At 39.2% G+C, this 7768-nt stretch overlaps 1 pseudogene; it reads right to left on the minus strand.

Moving 5' to 3' along the window:
- Window positions 1–3165: 3165 nt before the first annotated feature.
- On the minus strand, window positions 3166–4102 carry LOC101610113 (annotated as a pseudogene).
- Window positions 4103–7768: the final 3666 nt, after the last annotated feature.

Here is a 7768-nt window from a genome sequence, read left to right on the forward strand (position 1 = left end):
TTTTTATTGAGAAATTCTTCAGTTTGAAAAAGGGACTTTCCAATGGAAATAGTAAAATGCAAATTGTTTACTTGGCAAAGTACCAAGACTAAGCTAAGGACCCTCATATACAGGGATATAATACCACAATAACCTTCCAAGTACTTTTAGAATGAGATAGCAGGGAAATTTTTCCTGACTAGAAAGATCAAAGAAGCCTGAACAATGTTGTATTTTACACTTAAGAAACCTAGAGCTATAAATAAGTGGGGTAAGAAATCTTGGAACATGAATACATTAACTAGGAATCAAGCAAACATGTTGAGCCCAGTTTTAAGTTGCTAACTGATGCTATAGCCTTTAAATTGGCACAAGTAGGGAAGGTACTTTATGCTGCTTTGTATAGATTTAGTGTCCCCATTTTTCTTCCAGGAAATATTTAGTACTGAAAAAGGACAGAGAAAAAGATATATGTGTGTTTGTGGGGGCTACTGACGATTAAAACGACAACAGAAAAATTAAATGTTAAAATACTGAAATACAAACATAAATTTGTAAAAGTCTGATTCTGCTGTATTATCCAAATATAGTATAATACTGAAGCTTGATTTTGCATCTAGCACTATACTGTGTATGTACTATATGTGACTCAGCAAAAGAATTCAGCATGTGCCTACCTTTGTGGAGCATCCATGTTCTTAGACAAAAATCTACCACAAAGAGGGAATAATACAAGAAGCTTTGGAATAAATTACTGCGTTGAATATTATCATGCATTTTCACACATGAAACAAATAAGAACTTCATGGTTAAAACAATATTTTCTGGATTGAAATATGTTTAAGAACACATCTTGCAAGGTGCTGTTTGACTGTACCTACAAAAAATTAGCTTTGAATCTATGTATTAAGACTCAATTCACACTCAAAGTTAGGCAGTCTATGATACTTTTTCCTAAGATCTACTCTATGGAACAGCAAAAATATCCTGCACTTTCTTGAGGAAAGGGTTCCTGTGGTTAAATGTGAGCAATATGACATGCCTTATCTTCTTGAAGAACCATAGTACTTATATGCATAGTAAAAACTTCCAAAAATCTTGCAGTAAAGCATGCATGTTAAAAACTATACAACCATGCACATTCCATTTATCTGACTATAGAACCCCCTTTACTTACAAGTACTAAATCCACTTTGAGAAATGCTGTGGACCTAGTACATAAGAGACCCTTGGGAATTGACTTGGAAAAGTAAACAGACAGTAAAACTAGTTTGTACCTGAACAAAATGTTTATTTATCAATATTCAGAATATATGCCAAGGCCCTAGTACCAAACCTCTGCAAACTCACAGGAAATAAAACATAAATATGGCTGCAGGTGCCTTGAGGAATAATAGAGACATTTACTGCAAGAGTTTACTTAGCATACTATATAGGAGGTCTTCCCAGTGATTTTCTCTAAAAATTGTATCCATTCTCTAAAAGTTTACATTCATGCAGCCATTGAAAATATCTCTCTTGCTTTATTTCATGGATATGTTTCTGTCACCACCTTGCTCCTCCAACCTTGCTTAGTTCTTCATCTTTGTTCCTTTTTTAACCTTTTTAACTCAGCCTTCCAGTTAGTGATTGCACTTGCTGGGTATTCTATCCCATGTAGGAAGCTATAAAAACAGGCTCCATTCTTATATTTCTACTCTCATTTTCCATGGAGGAATGAAAGAGGAATCTCTCTTCACTTCTACTCCTAAAGTTTTCCTTATGAAGTTTTAGAGCATTTTCAGTGATGAACTCCCCATATATATCAAAGACAACACTTCTAATTGCACTGAATGTTCTTAAAGGTATTGTATGTTTTTAGATAATGCTAACAAGAACAAGAAGACTCTTTGTAAAGATGGACTCGGTCTGGTAATCAGTCAATTCCCAAGGAACATTTTGCCAGATTTACATCTATAAAATTGCTTCCACTCTGCATTTAAACTTAGACAATATTTCCCTTTTATGTTTCAACAAAAGAAATAAACAGAACTGCTTTGCTTCCCACACTCAAATCCAAATCCAAGCCTAAATGAACCACAGAAGTAGAGGGTAAATCAATGAGATGGAGTAATGAAGGTATAATCAAAAGGTAGGTGAGTCCTGGAGTTAGAAGATAAGGGCACTTCAGTGTAGAAGAGGACCTACTGCCTCCAGGGCGGAGAAGCCAGGGAAAAACTATGTCCTGTACACCGGAAGGGTAAAGACAGTGCAGGCCCATGAGTCAGTGATGTCAGTGCAATGTTGAGGTTTGGCAGGAGTGAAGAGGACAGCAGCGATAACCACAGACCCCAGTCTCTGGTTGAATGGGTTGAAAAATACTTTCAATGACATTCAATAGCACATCAAATGATCACTCACCATGATCAATTTGGTTTCATCTCAAAGATGCAAGGATGGCTTAACATATCCAAAACAACAAATGTAATACTTCACATCAACAGAATGAAGGATAAAAAGTATATGATTATCTAAATAGATTGCAGAAAAAGTATTTTTTCCCTCCAAATGCCTGGTTTAATAAGGACTGTTTATTTTGAGAAAAAAAAGGTCCCAAACACCAAGATGTTCACAAAATAACCCACAGTATCAACTTTAGAAAACAAATATTAAGACTATTGTACTATTTTTCTAAAGGATGCCTTTGACATGCCAACTCCCATTCACAAAAATACATATATGTGTTGAATACTCAACCCCAGAGTACATGGGGAAGGTCACACATGTACCGCTAACTCAAAGATGCTCTGATGCTACAAGTAAATGAGAATGCTTTTGCAGTCAGGGAAGCAACTATTGAAACCATGTGTGAATGGAAGAACTGTATTCCCTGAATAACAAGAGATTATTTTGGAGACAGTTGATAAAACCATACATTTTTTATTGTTAAGTCATAAAGAGGTATCAAAAGCAAAAATTACAGGGTAAGACTTAACACAACTACTTCGAGTGTCAAAGGAAGTGAATGTGGAACTTGGTACTGGGCAGTATAGCATGAATTAATGAACGTGGGTAGGACAAGGAAAGGGAGAACAACAGTGAAAATGTGCTGAAGATTCTAGGGGAGTGAATCTGGTGTAATTTTGATCTTGGACAAACACCTAGGTAAAATAACAATTGGCAAGATTTTTAAAACCTGCTAGGTGCTTAAGAGTCATCCTCTTCTTTCTCAGTCTCTGTTTCATCATCTTTGATCAATTCCAGCTGGTCTTCCCCTCCCCCCATGATCTTCATCATCATCATCCAGCAGATCCCCTTCCTCAGCAGTCCTCTGCACCCGCCTCGACTCCACCTTCGCATTAGTCTCGTCTTTCTTCACGGAGGTGCTAGTCTGCTCCTCTTTGGTCTTTTCATTCTTTACCTCTACTGGGGTTGATAAGGGCAAGTCTGCTTGTTTACTCTGTTCCTTTTCTATTTTTTCCAAGCTTTCCAGTAGAGAATCCACTTTTTGTTTTATCTAGGTAAGTTCCTTATCTAGGTAAGTTCCTTCTTAATGGCTCGAAGGTCATCTCCTTTTAACTTTCCAGACTTAGAAGATGATCCTCGCTGTCCACTCTTAGAATTAAAGCCACTTTTGCCCCTTCATGAAGTGTTTCAGATGCCTGCTGGCGTTTAGAGGGCACCACAGCACGAGCAATAGGAGGAGGAGGAACACGTGCTGGATAACTGTACATCCTGTCACAATAATCACGCTGAAAGTCATAATCCCAGTCAAAGGAGGAGCTGAGTAGAAGGGACGGAGAAGGGTGTTCTGGTACTGACCCATATATCTCCGCTGCAGATCGTCTTATACCTGTTTTTCCTCGGTTCGCTTTTGGCTCTGTAGCCAGATTAGTATCTAAAACCTGGCCAGCAATCATCCTCCCCTCCTCTCCTGCTACAGCAGCTCGGGCATTTCTCTCATCAATGTACTGGACAAAGGCAAAGCCCTTTTGAACAGAGCAGCCAACAATTTTTCCATACTTTGAGAAGTTGCCTCCACATCAGACTTGACCACAAGATTGTTGAGATTCCCAATGAATACATGGGAATTCATAGAGTGAGGATCTGTCTTGTTGGTAACATTGTTAGCCATTTTCTTTGAAGTTAAGGTTCCTCACAAAGCTGAAAAAATGTAGCTGAAAATAAAAAACAAAAAAATCTCACAGAATGAAGGAGACAAGATTCAACCCTGCATCTCCTACTTGGGAGTCCTACGTGAGAGACTGGGTAGGCCAGAGATGTGCACACAACTATCGTGACTTCATCTCTTCACAAAATGGCCCCCGATCTCCTCGGCCACTGAGACGAAGGCCTCAGAAAAAGTATTTGACAAAATTTAATGTCCTTTCATAATGAAATCCCTAAATAAATTAGTCCTAGAAGGATTATATCTCAGCATAACCAAGGTGCATATGGCAAGCCCACAGCCAGCATCATATAGAGTGAAAAAAAGGAGAAAGCCTCTCCTATAAGATCAGGAACAGGACCGGACAAAGGCATTCATTTTCACTGCTATTATGCAATGCTAGAAGTATTAGTACTAGGAAATTTTTGTGTGTATGTGGGATATACTATATATGTGTGTACAAATGTGCATGCCCAATATGCATGTGTATGGAGGCCCAAGTAGAAGGTTGGGTATCCTTCTCTATTACTTCTTTGCTTTGTTCTCTTGAGACAAAATCTCTCACTAGTCTGGAGCTATTGTTTTCAGATTGGCTAACCAGAGAGCTTCAGTAACTCTGTTTCTGCCTCCCTCAGGATGGAGGGTTATAGGCATGCATGGCCATGCCCAGCTTTTTCTGTGGGCATTGGGGAATGAACTCAGGTCCTCATGCTTACTCAGTAGGCACTCTTACCTGCTAAGAGGTCTCGAGTTCATAATTAGAAGTTAGAGCCAAAGCAATTAGGCAAGGGAAAAAAATAAAAGGCATATAAATAGGAAGGTAGGATTCTCTTTGCATGTGATATGATTCCACTAAAATTTTAGAATTAGGGCTGGAGAGATGGCTTAGCGGTTAAGCGCTTGCCTGTGAAGCCTAAGGACCCCGGTTCGAGGCTCGGTTCCCCAGGTCCCACGTTAGCCAGATGCACAAGGGGGCGCACGCGTCTGGAGTTCGTTTGCAGTGGCTGGAAGCCCTGGCGCACCCATTCTCTCTCTTTCCCTCTATGTGTCTTTCTCTCTATGTCTGTCGCTCTCAAATAAATAAATAAAAAAAAATGGAAGAAAAAAAAATTTTAGAATTAATTAGTAAATCAATAAAACTAGAAGGTTACAAAATCGATATATAAAAATGAGTAGTTTTTCTATATAACTAATGAGAAAGTTGCTGAGGAAGAAATATTGAAAGCAATATCATTCATAATAGTAATACAGAAATATTACCAAGAAATAAGCTCAGTTAAGGAAATGAAAGCCACTAGAGTAGACACTATAAAATATTGATAAGATAAATTGAAAAGAATACGACAGAAAGAAAGATCTTCCATGCTTATAGATTGGAAGTATTGACCTTGTTAAAACATCATATTATACAAAACAAGCTATAATTTCAATGCAATCGCCATCAAAATACCAGTGATGTTTTTCATAGAACTGGAAAAAGAAATGCTAAAGCCATATGAAAACACAGAAGATCTCAGAGAGCAAAATCAATGTGGAGGAAAAACAAAGTTGGAGACTCACTACCTGGTTTCAACTTATTCCACAGAGCCATAGTAATTAAAAAGCATCATAATTAGCATAAAAACAGACATAGAGACCTAGGGTATAAATAGGATTCCAAGAAATAAACTTATGTGTTTATAACTGTGGTGGTTTGATTCAGATGTTCCACATAATGTAGGTCCCCAGCTGGTGGTAATTTGGGAATTAAAGCCTTCTGGAAGCAGTGTATTGTTGGGGGTGGGCTTATGGGTGTTATAACCAATTTCCCCTTGCCAGTGTTTGGCACAGTCTCCTGCTGCTGTTGTCTTCCTGATGTTGGCCAGGAGGTGATGTCCACCCTCTGCTCGGGCCTTTATTTTCCACCACCATCATGGAGTTTCCCCTCTAGTCTGTAGGCCCAAATAAACCCTTTCCTCCCATTCAGCTGCTTTTGGTCAGGTACTTCCTTCCAACAATGACAGGATAACTGCAACAACAACTGACTGTTGACAAAGGTATAAAAAATACACTTTGAGAGCCAGGCATGGAGGTACATGCCTTTAATCCCAACACTAGGGAGGCAGAGGTAGGAGGGTCACTGTGAGTTTGAGACGAGCCCGAGACTATATAGTGAATTCCAAGTCAACCTGAGCTAGAGTAAGACCCTACTTCAAGAACCCAAATATTCAAGAATTCAGCGCCCACATCGACAGCTGGGTGTGACCATGTATGCCTGTAACCCCAGTGCTGTGGTGAACCGAGACTGGAGAATTGCTGGGACTGCTGATCAGCCAACTGAACTGGAACAAAACAGCCAGCATTCTGAGTTCAGTGAGCAACTTTGACTTAAGGCAACATGTGGATAAGCAATAGAGGTGGACTGGCTTCCACTAGCATGTGCACAGGGCAAACACATCTGCACACACATGTGCATACACTATAAACATGCAAACTACACACATATGGGCAAATTGTTTTCCAGTTCTCTACAATTCTACAATTTAATTTTAGTTTATTTATTCATTTACTTGTTTTGTTTTTGAGACAGGATGTCTAGCCTAGTGTGGTAGTTTGAATAGATGGCCCCAATATATTCAGTGTTTTATTTGTAGTTTGTAGTTTGCATCTGCAGCCACCTGGCTGGAGGTGGTTTCACTGGGTGGATCTTAAGGTTTGGGGGTGGGTTTCAGATTTCAATCTAAAGGTATGCCAAGAGTGCTGTGCTGGTGCTTCCTTTCTCTCTCTGCTTGGTCCTGTGAAGGCAGGCCAGCTTCTTCTGCCATTATGGAACTTCCCCTAGATCTGTAAGCTTCAATAAATCCTCCATAACTGTGCCTGGTCTGGAAGTTCATCTCAGCAAACCTGAAGCAGTCTGCTATACCTAGACTGGTCTTCAATATGTTATGAAGCTGAGTGTGACTTTGAATTTTTGACTCCCCTACCTCCAGCCCCCTAGTGCTGGCACGACATGCATATACCACCGTGCTTGTTTGTGCAGGGCAGGGAATCAAACCCAGGGTCCTGTGCATGCTGCGTGAGTACTGTACCAACTGAGCTACATCTCTAGTCCTTAAATTTCTGATTATGAAAAATTTAAATATTTATAGAAGTAGAGTGTTATCAACACTTTCCTGCCCTCAAAAAAGTCAACATGTAGAGGTAGGATTTATAAACATTTTGTCATTTTTTTTCTATTACTCCTTTTCCTTCACTGAAATATTTTAGAACAAATCCAGGACATGACATCATTGTACTTTATTTCACTATATTTCTAAAGAGTGTGGACATCTTACATGATCCCAATACCATTATCACCCAATAAAAAGAATGACTCCTTGGTATTTAGACCATAGACAATTTTTCCTTCAAAATGTCTTTATCTATTTGAAGTAGGATCTAAACTAGTCCCACACATTATGCTTGGCTATATCTCCTCTGCCTTGATGAGTCTAGTATTCTTAGTGGAACATGTGCACATAAGGAGGAGTGTTATTGCCAATAGCCAAAAATTAAAACAAATGCCTATGCACAGGTGACTAGGTGAGCAAATTGTGCTTTATACACCCAATTAAATACTACTAAATAGGGCTGGAGAGATGGCTTAGCAGTTAAGCGCTTGCC

The sequence above is a fragment of the Jaculus jaculus genome, chromosome 2 (assembly GCF_020740685.1).
Source record: "Jaculus jaculus isolate mJacJac1 chromosome 2, mJacJac1.mat.Y.cur, whole genome shotgun sequence".
NCBI classification, from domain to species: Eukaryota; Metazoa; Chordata; class Mammalia; order Rodentia; family Dipodidae; genus Jaculus; species Jaculus jaculus.